The sequence below is a fragment of the Chelonia mydas genome, chromosome 9, assembly GCF_015237465.2.
Source record: "Chelonia mydas isolate rCheMyd1 chromosome 9, rCheMyd1.pri.v2, whole genome shotgun sequence".
Taxonomy (NCBI): domain Eukaryota; kingdom Metazoa; phylum Chordata; order Testudines; family Cheloniidae; genus Chelonia; species Chelonia mydas.
Window position 1 is genome coordinate 95,417,275 of NC_057855.1, and position 23,603 is coordinate 95,440,877.

General features: G+C 43.1%; 1 long non-coding RNA gene across 1 annotated transcript in view; it reads right to left on the reverse strand.

The window, feature by feature from the left end:
• Positions 1-13,395: 13,395 nt before the first annotated feature.
• The window catches only part of LOC122461795, a 143,852-nt gene continuing 133,644 nt past the window's right edge, over positions 13,396-23,603 (reverse strand). Inside the window, exons 3-5 of the long non-coding RNA XR_006283982.1 lie at positions 16,822-16,959; positions 15,635-15,850; positions 13,396-13,666 (exon numbers count right to left, since the gene is read on the reverse strand). This is a non-coding gene — a long non-coding RNA (uncharacterized LOC122461795). The remainder of the gene's footprint in view (positions 13,667-15,634; positions 15,851-16,821; positions 16,960-23,603) is intronic.

Sequence of the window (23,603 nt, forward strand, 5' to 3'; positions counted from 1 at the left end):
CAATGGCAGGAGTAATGGGGAGGCAGGGTGGACCTATTGTTGGCTAAAGCAAGTCCTGACCTGCCCTATCTCCCTGTGACAGGAGACCCTAACTGAACTCCACTTCCACCCCTGACCCTGACCGTTAGGCTGGGAATCAGCATGACAAGGGAAGTTGACTGGCTGTGATAGGGGAGCCCAGTAGTTGAACGGAGCAAGCAGATGGGCTGGCAACAGTAAGGAGATGGATGGGGAGAGGAGGTAGCTGAGTGCTTTGGATGGGAGCAGGGTTAGGGAGACAGTCAGATCTGTTGTAGGGGGTATGTAAAGGAACTCCAGGCCTGATCCAAAGCCTATCGACGTCAGTAGTTCAGTGGTCTTCGGATCAGGCCCTTGGTGAGGGAGTCAGCAGCCACTGTCCTCTGCCCACTCAGTCCTTGGCCTCTGGGCTGTGACTGACACAGCATTAGTCCATTTGTGCTGATTGCCATGTTGGCTGTGCACCGTGGACACCTGCCCACTAGGATATGGACTGAGGCCAACAGCTTGTTTCATATAGCGAACCAAACGGGCGCCAGAGGTATCTCTCACACACACACACACACACACACACACACACAAACGGGCGCCAGAGGTATCACACACACACACACACACACTCACTATGCAGGTAGCTTTATTTCTGTGTAAAGCACAGAGGCTTGTATAGCCCAGAAAGGTTCGGAGGGGTGAAATGAAAAAGAATGGATCAAAGAACAGTCTGATTGACAGTGTTCTGTAACGTTAACCAGGGCGCTGTGCAGTATTTAGTGCTGTAGGTTTTAGCTGGGTATTTTTAATTCTCTCTTTGTTTCACGTCATTCTATAATTATGTGCTCAAACCTTAGTCTAAATTTATCTTATTGTAGTTTTCTGGGTAAAAATACTGAGAACTCAGAACCACACGTCTATTTACATGTATATGATGGAAGCAATGAGGAGTCTTGTGGCAACATTGAACCGATTGTCCCGAGGAAAGAAAACAAAGGAAGCAAAATTCAACAAACCAAGGTATCACAACAGGCCAGTGTTGAAAGGACTCCCATAGAGGGTGTCATAGGTAACGCATGCTATCAGATCGGACGGTAAAGCAACGATTCACGCGTTACCAGATTGCAAACAGTAATGCACAAAACGCATTAGGGTACTAAGTCATCAGTTTGGACCTTTGGAACTTGCATCCTCTCCAGAGAACAGCCCCAGCTGGTCAGCCCCCGGGGGCCTGCCTTTTCTTCTTGGTGGGTGTTGGGTGGGGCTGGGGATTGGGTGAGGGAATCCATTCATTTATGGTCCAAGCATGTTGTCACTGGGTTACTTGAGCCAATCGGGGGGTATTGAATGGACATATTTATTTATCAGTGCATTTTTAAACAACTCTGGAGGGCTCCCTGAGCATTGGATGGCTGGTCGTTGTATTATAGTTTGGTAAAAAACAGAAATAACGAAACATGGTACAATAACAAGTGGAGGAGTTTATCCTCACAAACTATATAATACGTGTTACCACTGTATGAACCTTTTGTGCAGGCGGGATGGAGGGACAAACACCCGTCTTCCTCAGATCCCTCAGGTACTGAGAAAGTGGCTGTGCTGATAAGAGATTCTATCATTAGCTAGTGGTGACCATGAGAACCATTAAGGTGGTTTGCCTACTGGGTGTTAAGATGGCCATTGTCACAGGACATCTAGGCTAGCCTCATATTGGTACAAGTGGCACAGAGAGGTATAGGAGAGAGGCCCTGGAAACTAAATTTAAATTACTGGAGAGGAGGCTCTACAGTAGCTTGCCCTGAAATCCTTCCAGTTCCATACCCAGGGCCAGCTAAACAGGAGGAACGTCAGAGTTTCAACCCATGGATAAGAAGATGCTAGAGGGAGGAGGAGTCTCCATTGATTAGGCACTGGGGAACTTTTTGGGGTAAATAGAGCCGAACTAGAATCAGACTGCTGATGCAGAAAACTGACAAGGTTTGAAGATGTTATTTAAACTAGAGGCCAGGAAAAAACAGAGCATTCAAGGCAGACAAAGACATCTACTAGGAATGCCAGTTATACAAACATAACAGGGTATCTGGTCATAAAGAAGACAGAAATTGTAGCCAAGCTAGAATGGGGCAGGTTGAGATGACAGGGGGATACTCCAGAAATATAAGAGGGCATCACAATCAAAGTTAAATAAAACCAGACAAATGGTCATACAAACAATATAAACATCTCCCGATTATATTATTATTTATTTTAATTTCAAAAGGGCCTAGAGAACCCAATTAGAACTGGAATCCAAAAATGCTAGGGGAGAAGCTTAAACACAAAAAACAAAAATAGGAAGCTTGGCAATGGAAGAGAACTGTAACCTAAGAAGCATTACTGAAATACGGCAGAATGGCAAAAAGGAAAGGGATAGTATCATAGTTATAGTATATTGTGGCACTGTTTCTTTAAGATTAGACATGTGTAAGGCTGAGATTGTCACGAATAGGACACAGGCAACAAACAATAAATCACGAAAGCCTGAGCCCTGCCACCCGTGGCTGACAGCCCGAGCCCACCACCCATAACTGAAGTTGCACAGGTCACGTAAAATCATGAAATCCATGACCAACTCTCAGCCTCACTCATATGTAGTCAACAGAGGGCACCTGGTGTAAGGGGTCTCTCACATGATGCAGGCACACTCAAGGTCTGCCTGCTCAGAGCCGGTAGGACTCTGTTTCTGTACATCTAACAAAGAAAGTTGTGGTTTAAACTTCACATTCTAGGTTTCACTCTAGGTTCCAGAGGTTGCAGAAGACTCATGAGCAAGATACTCTCAGCTGCCTGATCGTGTTAGAAAGCACAACAGTACTACGAACTATAAAAGGAGGACAGACCAGGACACAGAGACGGTGGGAGTAACACTAAACTTAAAATATTCCATAGAACACAAGGAGACATAGCATCTGATGGATCCATGGAGTATAATCTCTATTGACACAAATCCCAAATCTGAAGAATTCCAATATACTAGCAGGATGATAGTACCAGCCTCCAGAACAGGTAATTAGTAATAAGGATGAGGAAGATCAAGGAGATAAGAACTAAATGAAACTAGTTAAATATCACATCAGGACACAGTTTAGATAAAGAATTTCTCAGCACCTTAAACTATTGTTTTTAAAATAGCTAAATCCTAAACACACAAAAGGAAAGACTATTCTCCATGGAAACTGACTTCACTGCTAAAAAAAAAAAAAAAAAAGTGTGTCTTACCGTGAGAAAACTAACCTGTATTAGCTATTCCATTGTACAGCCCTAGTAGAGACAAAGTAATGTGTTACTGAGAAGTAAACTAGACATAGTCAACCAGGGGCCCCGGAGTATAGTGTTAATCTCGCCTAGCTACCTCTACTGGCGCCTTGCCTCCAGTAGGATTTTGCAGTAAGATAACTGTTATGCCTTATTATTATTTATTTGTGTTTCTGTAGCACCTACAAGCCCTAGTCATGGACCAGGACCCCTTTGTGCTTGGCACGTACAAAATACACAAAGACTGCCCCTGCTCCTAAGAGCTTACAATTTCGGTATAAGACAAAAGATAACAGATGGATATAGATAAATGGGGGAGTACAAGGAAACAAGGAGACAATATTGGTCACGTGGTAGGCATTCGTCTCAGTACACCAGTGGCCTAGCCGTTGTCAAGTTTTTGTAGGCACTGTGGCAAAGGAGAGTTTTGAGGAGGGATTGAAAGGAGAACGATGATGCGGCTTTGCCGATGTTTGCAGGGAGCTTCTCCCAAGCAGTAATTATCTCTGAAATACCTTTTTAGCGGTGATGACAAAACCTTAGTAGCAGAGACACGCAGGAACGGATTGAAGAATTAACAGTAGCTGGGCCTCTAAGTAAAAGGGGGACGATATAATTAAGTTTAACATCCTTGTGGGAGGGACTGCACCAAAAACTAGCAATGAGACATGAAACTTTAGCAAAAGGGGGGAGGGGGAAGAGGACTCCTAAAATGCTGTGAAGTCAGAAGTGAGGAAATTAAAATCCTTCGACTCAGCATGGAGGCCACTTAAGCAACCATTACAAAGTCCCAGAAGGAACGCCTCGCTCTGCACAGCACAAGTGAGTAGGAAAGCAAAACAAAATTAGCATAGGAAAATGGCAAGGTTCAAGAGGTAATTTAAGCCAAACAAGTAGCTTTCAAAAATGAAAAATCCAGCTCAGGTTCAGGCAATAGAAAGGAGCACGGCCTTCTGCAGGTCTTAAGCATTGCACAGAAGATTGCTGAAGAAGTCGTCCCAGGAATTGTGATAGCTGTGGTATCCATGAGAGAGAAACTAGCAGGGCTAAGAGGGATTTTGAGGAGCAAATAGCTGAAAATGTAAAAACAGATAAAAGTATTTAGCGTATCAGAAGCAGGAAGCACCAGAGAGATTCAGCAGGGCTGCTGGAGGAGTCTAGGGAGCAATTAAAGAGAAGAAGGTCATCACAGAGAAGAGACATGATTTCTCTTAATCAGACTTCATCACAGAAGATGTTGAGGAGCTAGCTAGCCCAGACATACCTCTTTTAGGGGGTACTGTGAAAAGCAGAGGTATCAAATTAAGAGGGCCTGAAACTGATAAATTAAAGAGCAGGAGGTCACCAGAACCAGCCAGTCTATCCAGCAGTTCTGAAGAATGTTCTGTAGCAAAAGCTGTAGCTGTTTGTTTAAAAAAAAAAAAGTACTAGCAGTGATGTTAGGAATTCCAGGCCAGGAATTCATCAGTCGCAGTTCAGTTTAGACTAGTAACATGCAATTTCTGTTAAAACAATAATTAAGGAGAGAATTATGAAAAACCTAGATGAACTTGATAGGACTAACCAGCGCAGATTCTGCAAAGGACAACTGTACCTATGCAATCTACTAGAATTTTTCATGTGTGTCAATAGAACAATGGATAAAGGAGAACCAGTTAATACAATTTATGTGGACATTCAAAAAATCATGCAAGTCCCTCACAAGAGTGATGTGGCATGCCTCAAAGCACAAATTTCATCCACTCAAAAACAATGGGCCCAGATTCTACACTGCAGTCAATCTGCATCCCTGGCCGCAATGGAGATTAAAGCAGCAGTAGGGCCTTCTTCCACCACTGGCATAAGCTCCATAATAGAGCTTTATATCAGCAGAGGATGAGGTATTGTTGAGCGTGGCTTCACCATGCCCCGGCTTCCCCATTATGCTGGGGGTGGTAGGGCAGTTAACACAGGAGAAGATGGCTACGCTGATGGAGAGTCCCACAACACAAGGGGACGTTCCAGCTGGTTTAAGTCACTTTGTGCTGCATAAATGCATAATTGACACTAAGTCCACTTGGTGTGCTGGAAAATCCAGCCCGATCAACCTGCTCATTCCCACTCTAAACGCAAAAATGAGAGAAGTTGAAAGAAAAAGCCAGAACATTCAGACTTAAGGCAGAGGACCAGGCTCCAATCTAACAAGCAAGATGGTTTACCACAGAGTGGCGGAGTGGTATGAATGTTTGGCTCTAGGACATTGTGCAGTCCTGTGTCCTTCATGCAGCTCAGACATTGTACAGATCAGAGTAACTCAGGTGACCAGGACAATGGGAAGGTGAGTCACCATAAATCACAGCTGCCACCAAAGGCAGGATTTCTGAGGTCAATAGTTAGCTCTGCAGAGTCAGGGCAAAACATTCTACGGGGCAGGTAGCCCATCCACAGAGACATGGAATCAGTTGCATAATCTGCAACTCCAACCCACAAAACTGAACAAACTGCTCAAGGGCAGGATGGTCTTGTGGTCATGGCATTGGATTCAGGCGATCTGGGTTCAAAGTCCCAGCTTTGCCAGACTCTCCTTGGACAGGCCATTTAAGCCCAGGTTTTTAAAGGTATTGAGGCATTGCTCTGCTCAGCGTGGCAAGGCCTAAATGACTTAGGAGTCTAAGTTGTCATTCTCAAAAGTGATTTAAGCACTTAGGAGCTCAAGTCTTACTGAAAGTCAGTGGAATGTATGCTTGTAAGTGCCTAAGAGGATGGATTATTCCAACCATTGCCTTTTGGGGGACTTTGGGGGAGAAAAACAAACCATCACCAGGGTTGTAGTGGAAGGATTGTGTCATGACACCACACCTTGATACTCCAGTGGGGATGCTTGACCATCATCACTGCACCAGCAAGTGCCCCTATCTGATACATGTGAGATCCTGTTCTGCCCCACTCTGCTCCCTGCTCTTCCTCCTGTCCTCTCTCTCTTGGCTTTTCAACTGCTCCTGAAATCAGCTGTGCTGCACAGCACCAGCATGGTGAGATGAAACAGCCCTGCCAGCTCTGCTCAGCCTGAGAAGGACCATTGAAGGAGAGGAACCTGACCAGACCAACCAGATGATATCACTGTGGCCAGGGAGGCAAGCTGGGGGCCAGAACAACAGCTGTTGTGGCCGACCTGCTGGCTCCAAAGCAACCATCCATGACCAACCAGCCCAAGGACATCAATAAAAGGCATATTCCCCTGTCTTTACTATTCTGTCTCTTCTTTTCCTTCTGTGTTTGTTTTGTCTAAAACAGGAAAGTGACTCTCATTCCTGACTTGGATTTGAACAGAACTAACCTGTGCTTCCCCACCAAGAATGAGTAACTGAATAAGAGACTTTAACCAATATTCATTATCTCCAGGTTTTGATTATGTTTGTTTTGCATAACCAAGCAACCAAATGCTTTTTACCTTGCTTTGATTTCCCCCTCCCCCCCATCTTTTTGTGCGTTTCAATCGATAAGTCTCTAACTTTGGGCATGGATTTCCTGATGCGTTTGCCACGGTACTAAGCAGGCGGCTGTCTCTGGATACCAAACCCCAAATTTTGTTTAAAACTGTTTCAGGCTGGACCATTTCAGGATCTTGATAATATCTTTGTCCAACTAATTAAATACAACAGGTTTCCAGAAAACCACAATGTCCCCAGCTGCATCCTGACTGGGAAAAAAAAAAAATCTAGCCATGGCATAGACCACATTCATTTGAGCTTTAGTAATTTGTGTGGGCTTGTAAGTGATTATTTGTTGCAATATTCAGTAAGGGAGTGCATGGTATTTACTGGATTACAGGCTACATAGCTCCTTAAAGACACAGCACACTGTTTAGAGTGGCTGCCACACTAATGTGAAACAACAGGGGAACATTTCTTCCCCGGCAGATTTAATTCCTCATGTCAGCACATTCCCTTTTGGAATCAAACTGCAGCAGTGTTTTGAAAATAGAGTTGAATGGCGACAATAAAAAATTCTGTTCTAGGGAGAACCGGCCTATCTCTTATCTGCCATCTCTTTTCTGTCCCATCGTTTGTCCTGCCTCCAGTGATGCAGAATTATAGCTGGCCATAGCTCATTATAGTGCCACATGCAAACTCTAGTCTTGTATGGGCGAAAGGGGATATTTCTTTTCCCCCCAATGTTGATTTCTGAACAAGTTAAAGGGCTGCTTCAAAGTCTGTCCAGCTGTTGCCGTATGGCCAATTTCTGCTCTTGAAAAGGCACATGCCCCACACACCCCTACTCCCAGGAAAGAGATCAAGGGAAAGCATTGTGGCAGCTGGCAGAGAGGATCCCGAGGTACCGGTGACTTGTGCAAATGACAACTGTACAGGCTAAATCACTTAAATGGCTGCAACAACCAGCACAGACCATGCTGGGGTAACATCACAGCTCCAGAGATGCTACAAAACATGCAGCACCTTGGTGAGACAAAAGAAAACCCTTTGGAGAAGAAGTAGTAAGATGGGAACAATACCTAAAGGAAACAGGAGGGAGGGAGAGCAGTCAAGATGCAAACAACCCCACCTCTTGGCTTGCTAGTTAGATGACCTGAAGCCTTAGGAGCTATCATTTAAGCTAACGGCTAGCCAGTCTGTAGATGATCAGCTAGGAGGGCAGTTATTCAAGATGATGTGTTGTGTTCCTATGCACTGCTAAGCAGTTGCTATGTTTCATCCCAAATTCGTTACATTTCAAGAAGTGATTCGTGTGCGTGTGAGGAATGCACCTTGGAACCCTTCTGCATGTACATCAATATAATGATATGCTTAGGGGTATAAACACCGAGGGTAATTTATACTTTGAAAGGCAGTAATTAAATGAGTAGTTGGCAGACCTCTTCAGCTAGTTTAGATCACCATTATCTAAAGATGTCATCAGTGACCAGCTAATGGAAATGTGTCTCCCAGCATTAATGATGTAATACATTTTCTCAGGCAATACATGGCAAAGCCTGGGTTGATCTTGTTCTAATGGGCTCTTCAGTCAACAGGTTGGTTACAGACAGAAAAGACCTTTCAAATCATTGAGTCCACACTCAAGAATAGAGGCAGGATCCAATCATTGCTAGAGGACAAATCAGAAGTAACCAAACACAAAAGGAATATACTATTTAGTTTTGCTGAAAGGCGTAAACAACAGATATTAGGCAGTATTCTCAATGGTTTGTCATTTCACCTGAACCTCTTGCTATATTGATAAATAGTCAGATGAGATAAATTTGTATATTTCCAGTCAAATTCTCTGCTGGTTAACTGCAATGAATTTGGTGGTGATATTCTGCCAGAGAATTTGGACCTTTGTCTGGTGTTCATGGAGTAAGCAGTATTTTACATGAATTTCTGATAAAAGCTGAGTGAATAACAAATTTCTCAGTTTGGTCACGAAACCAAAAAAAAAAAAAAAGCAAAACAAAATTTGTTCAGGTCAAATGAATCATTTTGACATTTCAGGGTGGGGGGGGGGAATTTCCATCCAAAACAATGTTCTGAATTTGACCCGAATTCACTAATAGTTTCGGTGCCCTCCAAAAATGCAGTTGTTGGTGAATTTACTGTTTGCCAAAAAAAAATTTTGGCCCACCTCTACCCTGGATCAATGATTTCAGGCGCAGGAACCGTGGAGAAGCAGCCCCTTTCCCATATTTTCCTTTGCTGCACATGATTTTGGGGTCAGCAATGTAGCTACCAGATCACAAATCCGCCATCTGAACTTTCGGTGCAAGACCTTCCTTTGCTAACATGAAGGTGTGATATAGATCCCTCTCTGGAATAGAATCTGAGACTCTGATTTGGTCTAGGTAAAATGACAGAGTATCCTGTTCTTTTGCTGAAACTGTCACCATGGCGCTGACCATGGGCCAAATTCTGCTCAGAGTTACACCAGTGTAAATCAGGACTCCTGTGAAACTCAGTGGAATTACTCTGGATTTACACTGATGTAATAGAGCAAAATTTACCCCAGTGGCTTCTGACTCTTTTACCAACTGCATAATCATAGAAGGTCAGGGTTGGAAGGGCCTTCAGGAGGTCATCTAGTGCAACCCCCTGCTTGAAGCAGGACCAATCCCCAATTTTTGCCCCAGATCCCTAAATGACCCCCTCAGGGATTGAACTCACAACCCTGGGTTTAGCAGGCCAATGCTCAAACCACTGAGCTATCGCTCCCCCCAAAACATAAGTTTTACATCAGCTAAAATAACAGTCTGGACACAACTTAATGTAGGATTTTTCATTGTAAAACATCACTGAAGCTATACTTGTCTAGCATTCCAGGCAGCTGGAATCTTCAAGGAATGGGTTTAGTTAATGGAAATGGTTTTGCTTGAAGTTTGCCAGCGAGAGATCATCGAGTTCTAGACAACACATACTGTGAGTATGAACTCCATACAACCTTTGGAATACCTCTGTGAAGGCAGGAAATTGAAATATTGTGCTATATTGGCAACTAAATGGTCATTTATCATCCATGCTAAGTTTGGAGCACAGTGAAATGATTTTTAAACCCCCACAAGGGCCCTTATTAACAATTTCAAGCTTTTTAAAATCCACATATATTTTGCAGCGTATTTTCAGTAAGAATATGTGATAATCAACATCTGTACCTCCTATTTGATTTGCCTCTCTAAGAACAATGTTGGACTATATTCAGACACACAAACACCACATTAAAATACATTATGGTTAAGACACCTACTGACAAAAGCAAGGAAATTCACAGTTAAAGGGGAAAACATACCATATGTTCTCCAGTACCTAGTAACAACGGGGAGCATTCAGATAGTCATTAAAGTGGCCCCCAGTTGTGCCTAGGTATTGGAGAGCATATGGAACACTTCCCTCCTCATGTCTGAATTTCCTTACTTTTGTCGGCTTCTGGATCAAGCTTGATTTTTTTTTAATATAGAGTTTGGGGGATTCTTTAAGTAGTTGATTAGTTTGTAAAGCACCGTTTCATATAGATAGTAACTGTGGGCCTGATTTTAAGAGGAATTCTGGACCACCAAAAACAAGGTCTTGTAAAAATAAACCAGCCAGGCTGTTCACAGCACATCCAAGGCACACACTATATGAGGCAAAACTTGGCAGCATGAATTATTGCAACTGAAAACTGGCTCCTTAATTGTACATTTCAGTCTTTTACTTTAAAATAACCCCACAATTTTGGAGCGTTTATATCATTATTCTATTATAATAATTATATTCTGTTATTTCATTATTATAGGCCCTGAAGACCCAGGCCCACTGTGCTAGATGCTGCATATACATTTACAAAAAGAAAAGGAGTACTTGTGGCACCTTAGAGACTAACCAATTTATTTGAGAATAAGCTTTCATGAGCTACAGCTCACTTCATCGGATGCTCACTTCATCAGGTATGCATCCGATGAAGTGAGCTGTAGCTCACGAAAGCTTATGCTCAAATAAATTGGTTAGTCTCTAAGGTGCCACAAGTACTCCTTTTCTTTTTGCGAATACAGACTAACACGGCTGCTACGCTGAAACCTGTCATATACATTTAGTAAGAGACAGTCCCCAACCCCAATAGCGTACAAGCGTACAAATACTCTGCAAGGCAAACAATGTGGGGAAAGAAATGGGGAACTGAGGCACTGAGACACAAAAGTATAACTGGGTTCAAAAAGAATTAGATATGTTCATGGAGGACAGGCTATTAGCTAAGATGGTCAGGGATACAACCCCATATTCTGGAGGTTTAGGGACATCCAACTGCCAGAAGCTGGGACTTGACAACAGAGGATTGCCCTGTTCTGTTCATTTCCTTTGAAGCATCTGGCACTAGTCACTGTCAGCAGACAGGATATTGGGCTAGATGGACCATTGGTCTGAGCCTGTATGGCTTGTCTGATGTAGGTGACATATCAAAGGTCACACACAAAGTCTGTGGCACAGCCAGGAAATGAATCCAGGTCTCCTGAGTTCCAGCCCATAGCTTAACCCACAAAAACATCCTTTCTATATATTTTCAGTTTCACTTTGTAACAACATACCAGATGGAGCTCTGTTGATACTCCGGGCACCTTTAACATTATTTAAAATAATAACATGACAAAAACAAAAACAGCAGCTAACCCTCCCTCCCCCCAGAAACTCTATCCACAAGACAACCCAATAGCTGGGACTTTACTCACCAAATCTCCATTCTCAGAAACTATCACCAGCATCTGGCTCCAGCCTATTGGACGTATCCCTCCACTGTGAAAAAGAGATCAGCCTACTTCAGTTAAATCCAGCCCAGATCCCCTGGAACTGAAATATCAAATGAAAGTAACTGAGTAGTAGGAAGGGGTTATACCCAGAATGAATGTGGAACAAAGGTTAGGTTACAAGTTCAAAAAATAGAGGGCACTATTACTCACTGCACATGTTTATTTGCCTGTGTTTCCTACTTCTCAAGGAGCTGCCCTGGACACTGAGTGGAATAAACAGACGAATATGTACCTAGGACATAGCTGGCAAAGAGCAGTTGTTTTTTTGTTGTTCGAAAAAAATTGTGAAAATTGATCATTTTTCAAAACAAAAAACTTTTGGGTTTGTGCAATTTTTTCATTTTTTGTCAAAACAGAAAATTTCAAAATAACGACATTTTTTTCAAATTTATTAAAGCTTTTTTTTGTTTTCTCCTGTATTCCTTTTTGCCCCTGGGAGCCATAGAATGATGTCCAGGGAGTTTGCTAGGTTTGTTTGTTTTGCTTTTGCTTTATCATTTTTTTTCTTTTTCCACTCTGGAACTTTTCAAAACTTCCTTAAGCTTTGGGAAAGCTACAGAGTGGCAGAGTTTCAGTTTTCTTTTTGTTGTTTTATAACTTTACCAAAGTTGAGGAAACTTAAAAAAGTTATGGAGTGGCAAGAGAAAAAATAAAACTGGAAACTGGCAAAAAACTCATTGCTCCAAACTCTACTGTGCTTTGTTCTCGCCCTCTCATCAAACACCAAAAAATTTTTTAAATCTTAAATTAAATTATGCCTCCTGTCTATGTCAGGCCCCGGGGGTCTTGAAAGTGTGTCTGTGGGGGTCCTGATAGTCATCATACAACAATCCTTCACCCGGCCGCTCACAGACAGTAGCTTGGTCTGGGGCCCATGAAACTCAACTGGGACACAAGACCCACCTCTACACTCTCACTGGGAGAGCTCCAAGATTTCTGATTGGGGTGCAGTCCCTATTTAAGCCAAAGGAGGCAACCAGTTGTCCGAAAAACTGGGCTTCACCCTGCCATGGAAAAATTGGCCTGATGTTACTTGTGCCTGTCTTCTGGTCCTGACCTCCTGGCACCCTGATTCACCCTGACTCTTGGTAACTGCCTCCTGGCTCCTGCCCTCCAGTTCCATCTCCCAATGCTGGCCTCCTGGATCCTGACTTGGCCTGACTCTTGATCCCAGCCCTCTGGTTTGTCTCTCAAATTTAATCTTCTGGTGTTCCAACCTGGTTGGAGTCCTGGTAATTCAGCCCTTAGCCAGTGCTTGACACTAACCCTTAGGTCCATGCCCTGGTCCTGACATTCTAGAAAATGAGTTGAATTTAGGTTGTGCTTAGCTAGTTCATGTTAGCTAAGCCTTTCCTCAACTCAACCACTTTAGAGACAAAGCCCAAGAGAGTTGTAAACCTGGATCTGACTCAGGTTAAAGTGAAGCAGAGTTTGAGATTTAAACCAAAACATTAAAACAACTCGGTCATGATTCCCAAGCTCCTTTTCTCCTTCCCCTTCTAAGATCCCTTTTCCAGTTCAATCTTACACATCTCATTTACTTCTGCCCCTTAAATAAAGCATTATAATTTATAATTTTTTTGTCATCTGACTCCATAATGCAAAGGTAATATCTAATTTGCAGACGTGGGTTTAACCAGGATAATGACATAGACAAAATTCATATAGTTACGGTAGCAAATTATCAGATGATGTAGGGAACTTGGGTCTGAGTTTCCCTATCAAGTTGGACCACTTAATACATTTACATAAAAAGGCAGAGAAAAAGATAGTTTGGAAGGAAGACACAGACCAAGAGCAGAAAGGGACAAAAGAAGATGCAGAAAGCATAATTTTTACGACTTAATTTTATATTCAAGTTTTTCAGCTCTTCTGGGAAGCAATGCATTTCCCTTTATTAAAGTCCTTGAGATAGCAGATACTCTACAATTCAGATTTTAACATTCTGTGTTGATGTTGACTACTCAGTTATTAAGTTGTCTTCCAGAAGTTCATCTGAACCTTCCATCTTAAGAATCTGTGGAGCAAACACATCAATTTTCTCCTTCAAATTTCCTCCATTCCCTTGATGGCTGACAGCAACATTGCAGCTGAAATTGTTGTTGAGTGCTCCTGTTCCTTGGCACAAAAGAGAATGGGTGAGTCATTGTGGGTGAAATGTGACCTTCACTTTCCTCTTCTAGTCCAGACCCCAGAAAATACTCCATAGATCTCCATTCTTGGACCTTCTACATTCATGTGATACATGGTCTTCAAGATCAGAGTGACACCAACCAGACCCATCAGAGAAGAACAACATTATAAAGGTTTTTCCCGCTTTTTGTTTTTCAATCCCCACAAGCTTAAAAATCAAAATGAAACCACAACTGAACACTCACAGGGTCAATACTTTGCCCATCTCCCATTTACACCCCTTAAAAATTGGAAACACACGTGGTCCTATGCAACTTGGGGGTTTAGTTCAATTCCGCAACTTCGATATACATTGAAATTTATAAAACATCAAGAAACCCCCTTTCCAAGCACTAAGAGCATCAGATAAATACAGTGACTCCAAAAGGAATCAGCCTGTAACATATATTAATAATCCCAAAGCAGGTAGTGTAAAAATAACTCAAATTCCCCACTCTCCCTAGACATCAGCCCCAACAGCTGCTTTGCCAGCAGCCCTCCTGTGGAGATGAGCCTTGAAACCTAAGCTGAAGTTTGACGGATTCAGGCAAAGGCAAGAAGCTCATCCCCATGGAAGGGAGCCCTCCCAGAAAGCCGGCTGCTGGCAGCCCCCTCGCTTTTATACCAAGAGCCTGGGCACCCAGTTGAGTACATCAGAATGTCTCGAACGTGGCAATACAGCACAGGATAGAGGCAGTGCCTCAGGTAGGTAAGTCTCAAGTCATTTAAGGCTTTATTGGTCAATACCAGCATCTCTAACTCCCCCTGGAGCCCACAGGCAGGCAGGGTGGATCATGACGCACCCACCGAGTATGCTCATGACGAGATGGTCCACCTGTGCAGAAGGCTGTTGCATTCCACACTAGCTTTAGCTTGAGAACAAAAGATACATGCATACGGGAAGCTCTACCCGATTGCACTTGCTGCCCAAACCCACCATCTCAGTGAGGTATTCGTAGATAGAACGAGGTGGAGCTGACTTGGAACTTATCTGGAAAGCAGATTGCCCTAAATGTAAAGAGCAATTCGTTTTGCAATACGAAGGTTCCACGTGGGTGATTGCGGTGCCCCAGGAGCTTTTATTATTAGTCTTTTTAAATGCTTTCTTGTGGAACAATTTTGTCTGGATTATCTGCCTAAAATCTTCTTATCCTGACATCTGAGGGGTGAAAAGGAAGCTGGGTAACACAGAGACATGATATGCCTTAAAGGTTCAGACCCACATTCAGAGTGGATGCGAGCCACAAGAGCACAGGGGAGCATGAACGCCACATCTTGCCCTAGGAGAGTGCAGAATGTTCTCCGCTGCCCAGCCAGCCAGCTCTGCTAGCTAATGTAGGATGTTGCCCCTCCCTGTTCCCTTTGGCATGTCTGCTGCATTAGGAGAAAACTGATCCTGCTCTTGGGAGGACATAGAGATTGCAAAGCTGCCAGGGATGAACAAGGAGAGAGGACTCATTAGATTTTTCCTTTGGAAACTGGTCCTACGGTCAGGCACAATCTGGCCTGCACCATAGCAATGAATTGGACGAAAGTTAACTTAAGTAATAGAACATAGAACTTTAACCCTTTGACTGATGACCTTTTCTAGACTGCCAATCACATTAAAACTTGGAAAGAGGTAGGGGTGGGGATGGGTGCATGTGCAAATATTAGGTCTGCGTAGATTTTAAAAGTTGAAACAGATTCACTAATGTTTTAAGACTGAATTAAGGTCAAAAGGGCAACACTGCAGTTCATAGGCACATTTGTTTTATTAATTGAGTCATAAGTTCTGGCAGTCTCCACATACATTTGAGAACATGCATCAGCTGCTTTAGATTGCCACACGAGATCTGAAAACCTGCCAATAAGTCTGTTTGCAGCTCTTAAAAGTTGTTGAATAAAAACCTGGTTTAAACTCTTGGCAATTACCTGGGGACAGGGCAGCGGGGGGAAGACAGGGAACGACATGTTTTGTTTAGATTCCAAGTGCAATAGTAACTGATGTAAGTGTGCTGCTCAAGAAAATACTGATTCGTTTCCAGATAGTTAGAGGTTTTCCAGTTCTTCTGTGTTCCTTATTACACTGTTGCCTCATGATCCTCTCGTGTTCAGAAACTTAATCTCCATCCACTGGAAAAACAATGGCTGAAAGAAATGGGAAGGCCATGTTTAATTGTCATGCTTTGTTTTAAGTTTGTTGAGCAAACATGGCATTAAAATATAAAACTGAAGAACTGCAAATTATACGGATCCAAGGTCTAGAACTTGCGATATATTCTATCCCAGACACAAGCCAGTGAAAGCACTGCTAGACCATGCACCAGCTGTAGCAACACTTTCTTGCAAACTGCACAGGCTAGGAATGAATGCTTCACCTCACTTGAGAGCAGAGTTTCACAGTTTTCCCATGGCATGAAGTGATTGTTTCAAGCCCTGGTCATTGTATCTGAAAATCACGTCATTCTGATTGCCCCCTTGTTATTTCCCTTCACCCAGCTCAGTTCCAAGAGGATTTTAATAGCTGTATTCTCATAAAACTATGATGCTAAAAACCTGAGCTGGCTGAATACTGCAGAATCAGTCTGTGCAAATATCTGTTCCAAGCCTGATTGGTTTTGAACAGTCCACATGTGTGGTCTGAGCCATTCAGCTGTTTCTCCCTTACCTCATTTGGGGAATTGAGGTTTGTTTGGGTACCATGATGCTGCTAGGAGCACACAGATGCTGATTTGGAAAATAACTAAGGTGCCCAAGTTTTGAAACTGGACCTCCAGAATTCAATTATCTGCACTTCCACTGTGCCTTAGCGTTAATAAACCCAGTATGCAAATTCCTGAATTCTGATTTGCTACTGTCCTGGACACATACCATCCATATGTAACACACAACTGGCTAAATCAACTTACCATTTCCATTCAGATGATTGTTTTTTATTCAGTGACATCTCTTAAATGTTTTTGTTCTACATCTCTGTGATTTAGGTTGCAATATCTTCAAGGGCAGGGATATTGTTTTTCCATGTATTTGTCAAGTGCCATTTACCTAATGATGCTCTCTATTGAGATAGATATTTTATGTACTTATATGGCCCCTTCACTGTATGTAATAGGTTGTACCTCAAGCATGCGCCCTTGGGATGAGGGCCACCTCTCTCATTCAAGATGTCCTTCCCCGGATGTTGAAGTCACTGCAGAGCCAGTTTGGAATTCAGCATGTGGTCCTCTGGCTGGATGGCTTATGGAAGTCACCCCCTTCTGGAGTGCAAAACAATCCAAATGAAAAAGGGAAACAAAAGAAGCCTGCAGCTTTCAAAACAGCCCACTCACCCCACAGTTCCCTGCAAAGCAAAGCAAGGGTTACACCTCTGTGAAAGGAGCCCAGGCCCCTAACCCACAGAGTGCCTGAAATAGCCAGGCTGAGTGCCCTGGGATCTTAAAATGAAAACCAAGCAAAGACGGTCCCTCTGCTTCTCCAGAGGCTCTTCAGCAGCTTTCCTGCTAAGCAGCCCCCTGTTCTGTAGGGCTAGGGAGCTCTCCTCATCTCAGTGTGCCAACCTAGACTGGGCCTTAGATCCTCCCTTTAAAGGACCTGTCCCTCTCCAGACTTGATTGCAGCTGCTTGTGCCCAGAGGAGGAGCTCTTTAACTCCTTCCTGACCCAGGATCTGCCCCACCACAGTATCAGAGCACCTCACCGTCTTTAATGTATTTATCCTGGCTACACCCTTGTGAAGTAGGGCGTCATACAGATGTGGAAGTGAGGCACAGAGATGCTAAGTAATCCAGCATCACCCAGGAAGCCTCTGACAGAGCAGGGACTTGAACCAGGGTCTTCCAGACCTCTGAGGCTGGTGCCCTAACCACTAGACCATCCTTCCTCTCTAAATAACTCTATAATAACAATGAGAAGTTTGAGAATGGGACGTGTCAGTCTACCAACTGCCCTATAACTTGAGGGTGCTTCTGGTTAGCACTATAACACAGGTTACATAAACTCAGATGTCAAGATGTTTATTTAGACTCCCTTGTAAACAGGACTCACCCGCCAGCTATCTTAATTATAGTTGCAGAACACTTTGCAAGATAAGAAGGGGTACCTGATTTGCTGTATCGCTGCTATCCCACTTAGCTTTGTGAGGTGTTCCTCAACCCCATAGCACCCCAGGGGGCATGTCTGATAAAATATGTCTGCTAAGACGGATGGGATTAATCAACATCTTTCAATCTTTTCTTTATGATCTCAGTATGTAATCATGCTACTGAGGTGGATTTGATCATTGTCAAATCTTTTTCACCCACATGTAGAAAGCATATAAGATTAAATGGACTATATAAACCAGATCCTCAGCTGGCATGCAGCAGTGTATTTCCATTGAAGGACTGGTAGCCATCAACAGAGTCACAAGGGATAAACCTCACAGTCATCAGTGATAGCCATCCTCCAGACCCAGTCAGCTTTTAGCTGAGCATTTCCTATCTAAGATATTTACACAGGTGCTTTTTCACATCACTCAGAAAGCTTCCTAGTATGGGAGTGTTCTGCAGGCTGCGCCTCAGAGATGCTTTCATTTAACATTTTCTTTATCAACTCTTGTATCATCAATAGCAACCCGAATTGTCCACCATCGTTATTCTGAAAACTGACACAAATTTGCAAAATATTCCAGTGTTGCCAAAGCTGCATTTTTCACAGAAAAAAGTTTCAGCCAGAAATTTCACCCAGCACTAGTTTGGTGTTTTTATCTTGCTTCCATTGAGGATGTTCCAAGCTGCACTGTTATACCACCACCTGGTGCACACGACATCAAGCTCTGAACCTGGGTTGTGACAGGAAAGCAAAGGGGAGAGAAAAGAACAACTATTTGCATTCAAAATTTATTTGGACGGCTGGATCTCGAGCTGATATAAATCAACACAGCTCCTTTGACTTCAATGGGGATACAGTAGTTTACAGTGGCTGAGGATCTTTGGCCCATCATTTATAATGCTGTGCATACTGTACATGCTTTTCATGTTTTGGGAACTTAAGTTTTCCAGTTTATAACTTTAAAAATAGAAAGTGTGCTGGCTTTAAGGTAACACAGGACATTACAGAACCAACTCACTTTGCCATTGGTTGTGAAACCACCGTAAAAGCACTAAGCGCATTGAGCGAGGAGGACAACCCCAGAGGGTTGTTCCCTTGCAATAAAGAACAGTGCGCTGGGATGCTTGAAGAACACACTGGGCCAAATGCTATTTTGAAAATAAACAGGAACCTGATGTTATTCATCTAAATTGATGATGGGTTTATATGTTTGGTGATTCCAGTCTAATTGCATGTATTTACAAAACTTTCAAGCATGCCTGGAGTCCAGTATTTATTAATGCTGCCAGCTATTTTAAAGGAACAATAACTCCCAATTAGCTAAGGTGGCTAAGAAAATCATCATACATTCTGAATGATGAAAGATCACAGAAGGAGGTCCACTAATGGATGACAGGTGCAGCAGTGAATGGCATCTAAAGAGTGCAAGCCAAAATCTAAGACATCTCTGGATATCATCATTCATTTTAAATGGCACGAGGTCAAAAAGAAAAGTGAGGCCTATGGTTCAGAAGGCGTTGAAAATGACCTCTTTTTTAACCTCACGGATTATTCTTCTTTAGATAGAGATATCCAAAGTCAGTTGCACGCAGAAAATAAAATGTTAGACTAGGATTCCTAAAGCATGGCATAATGGGAGCACTGAGGCACAGAGAATCTTAACAGCTTCTAAATTCTAATTACTCTAGAAGATTTCTGGGAATTCTGTTCTGTTAAACCCCCTGACATGTATTTGTACTTTCACACCTACTGCATATTGCAGTTAGAATATTGCTTTTGTTGCATTCATTAGCATGTTTCTTTAAACAGATTTTTGTGACATTAAAAATATTGTAAAATAAAGCTACGACATTAATTGACTGGATGGAATTCCCCAAACTGGATTAGTCTTTGATTTATTTATTGTTTCAGTTTTCTAAAATACAGAATAGGCACCTGTCCCCAGTGCTTTGGGATCCTAGCCAGTCAGTGAAGAATCACAACATAAACAAAGGGACTGCCCCTGAATATTTCTCTGTCAGCCCACACCCTCCTCAGCAGCCCTAACAAACAGGTCTGAAGGTGGGCTTTGCAGCACCTCTTTTGATCTCAGGCGTGTCCGTGTAGCCCAGGGAGAGAGCACACCAGTCTCAGTAACCAGGTCCCAAACCATTTAGGGCTTTATAGGTTCAACTGAAAGCTTATTGGAAGGCCGTGCAGATCACAAAGCACTGGTCTAATGTGCTCCTAAAATGCAACTCCACTTAATAAGGGAGCTAGCTGCAGCATTCTGCACTGGCTTCAGCTTCCAAGTGGCTGATGGCTCAATGATGACGTTCTGTGGTGCTCTACAAACTCTTTCTGTTCCCCTGCCCCCACCTCTGTGTAGTCCAAGCACTGCCGCTCCATTCTCGCGAAGCTCATGAGAACACTGAAGCCAATAGCACTATCAGCTGCTTAAGGCTGAACATGTGCTTAAGTGCCTTGTCGAACTGGAACCTATGTCTATTGCTTTCTCTCGCCTTTTGATTAACGTGTGCTGTCAGGTTCTAGTCTCCCAATCCCTGACAGATTCTTCCAGCTCCCATCCCTTTGCCTCCCATTCCATCTTTCCCAAACTGGGACCAGCTCAAAATTTTGCTTATTTCAAACTCTAGGCAAACTGAACTGTGAAAAATATATCAAATTCCCAATGAACTTTCCACCAACTCAAACTGGAAACTGTCTAAAAACTTTGCATCATCTCACACTGAGATTGCTTCTAATCTCCAGCAGTTCAGCACCCCAAAATGTAGTGCACCTTTCTAGGTATCTTTATGTTCTGTGCTCTGTGTGTCTATAATTATAGGGGGTGCTGGTAGCAAGCCCTTTTATGAAGGCCGCCTAACATGTCCCATTTTCATGAGCTCAAGTGTGCAGCCATGCGAGGCAATCGCATAGGTGCTAGAACCGCACCCCCTGGCTTGAAGTGGTTCCATTATATGCAGGGTTTAGAGTTTGGTTCAGTGGCTCTCAGCACCCCCCTATAAACTTTGTTCTATCACCACTGGGCAATCGGGGGGCATAAGGCACCCTCCCTTTATTACCTTGTGCCAGCTACCCATTCCACAGCTCACATTCCCCACGGGAAGGGAAGCAGGCTCCACAGAGCGGCTATATCCCCTTTCCCTCCCTCTGCAGGTGAGCAGGAGGCGGCGGAAGATAGAAGGGCAGAGTCTGGCCTGCCAGCATGTCAGCAAACTCAGAAGGCTCTGAGACCCGGCTGAGATCACTCCCTTCCCAGAGCAGCAGGGAGACCAGGATGGAGGTTGTTACTCAGTGAACATCATCTCCCTCACAAGCTGTTCCAGGGGCAGCACCGCAATGCACTGCTCCTTGCTCAAGGCAGAGAATTATTTCTTGATCTAGTTCCAGATGCATACTAAAAATGTGCATGCACGCATGCACACACACACACACACACACTGGAATGCATAAAAGTAAAATTCTTCAGTAGAAGTCTATAATATGTTCTTTATTTTCCAAAAGTCACACATTTCATAAAGCATTCTTCTTGCTTAATCTTGCAATCTTTGGGAAATGTGATAATACCACGAACAGACAGGAGTAGTATGAAAAGCAACTGGTACAAAGAGATATCATTCATATTTCTAGTAGCAGGTTAGGTGCATTGGAATCTGTTTTTCATGATTACTTAGTACAAAAAACTGTTGCAGCTGCTGATCATGCAGGGATAATGTTATATTTATATAGCTGTGGGGTTTCAAAAGGATTTTCCTTTTCGCAAGGAGAAGCCAAAACAGATCCGATGACTAAAATATAAGTCATATTCTGGGCCCTATTCTGCTCTCACTGAAGTCAATGGCAAAATCTGGAGGGCTGGATAATGCAATTCTTCCTCCTCTTGGTGAACATTTACTCATGCATACAGCCCTACTGAAGTCAATGGGACTATTCAGGTAGGTTAATATTTACCAACAGAGGGGTAGCTCTAAATGGTAGTAGGAATGGACTCATTATACCCTTCTTCTTTTTTGCTTTACATATGAACTCTATTTAATTTTTATTTCTGTAAAGTAAAACAAAAACAAAAAACAAAACAAAAAAACAGGTAATGTTGGTTTCACTTACCTAGAGTTTAAAAAAAAAAAAACTTTGCACTGCCAGTCATCCTTTTTGCCTACATACTGTTAAAAAAAATATTCTTATAGGTTAAATCCTGCCCTCTATTACTCTTTCCTTATCAGAGGGTGAGCAAAAACAATATTTTTTAAAAAATAAACATTTTATTTTTTTAAATATAATTTTTAATATTTTAAATTGAAATGCACATTTTAGTCATCTGTTAGAAAAGCTACACTCCATCATTGCAGTAGAGTTTATTGAATGGAAACCACAGGTTGACTGATAGAGGGAAATAAAGGGTAATTTAGGTTGGAATGTATCCACTAGGGGGAGCTGTGTAGTTGGGTGCCACAAGGTCCAATCTTATTAAACATCTTCAACTTGGTCCTGTAGAATATGTGCTAACTACTTAAGCTTAAACTATCTCTTCAATTTTGTATTTAGCAGTGACACTCTGAGTACCATTCCCAGATGTGAAGAAGAGCTCTGTGTAGCTCAAAAGCATGTCTCTCTCACCAAAAGAAGATGGTCCAATAAAAGATATGACCTCATCCACTCTGTATCTTCAAAAGAGGGAGATTGAGGCCTGATGCCACATAATTTTGTCAAAAGTACAGTAAGATACAAAAAAAGAATTAAAGCAGGGTTGCAATATCTGTTTTACACTGAGGAGTAGGTGATTTGTTGGGAATTTTAACTCATTCCTCCTGCCCTTCGAATTTAAGCTTTTATCTAAAAAAGCCTAACCCTTACATTCTCAGAGGTAATTTTCCAAATGTGAACTAGTGCAAAGTTGCCTTGCTGAATCTGAAGGCAGACAGCTCTAGTGCCTCTGATGTCCCCTGCAGAAGCAGCAGGAAATTCACAACACTGGTCAATTTCACACCTGCCCTCTGACTCTGAAGAGCAGCACTGGAATTGAGGAGAATCATGTCAATGTCTCCTGCTCTGGCTAGGGCAAACTGTGAACAGCAGCAGAGGATATTAAGAGCTCCATGTAAAGAGCAACACACGAGAAGCAATTTGCAACGCTCGAGAACTAGTTTTATTGGTCCTAGAAGCCCAGTAACTATGCTGCATATTCTTATGCACCATCTACCGCACCCTATCTATTAACTATTAATATAATTAAAATGTATATGAAATGTATTGAGCACTCCTGTAATAGAGACACTGTTGCTATTTGTTGGTGAGGAGGACCCCAAACTCTGAGGCTGTAGGAGCTGTTGAGTACAAGGGATGCTCCCTTCTCTTCCCCTTCTCGCCCCCAGTACAGGAGAGCTGGGGTGAGAGAGAATGCCTCCCTTCCAGCAGCCAGTGCACCAAATTCGTTGGACACCTGCTAGCCAGAAGCTGGTATGAAAACATGAAACCTGAGCCAAGTATGACTGAGAGACAGAATGATGGGAAGTCTCATAGAAATCCTCCCCTTTCCAAGCAGCTGGGGATGGGTGGGGCTGGACTTCTCACTTCTGTCCTTGGACCTAGCTGGTGGTCCCCGATCTTTTATAACATCCTCTGATTTAGTCCTCCACACACAGTGGGTGGCTGTAGGGCCAGTGCAAGGATGTTTCGCACCCTAGGCGAAACTTCCACCTTGCGCCCGCCCCCCCCCAGCCCTGCGGCAGCTCCCCGCCCCCCTCCTCGCCCTGAGGCACCCTCCCTGTGGCATCTCCATGCCCCCCCCCCCGCCCTGAGGCGCTCCCCCT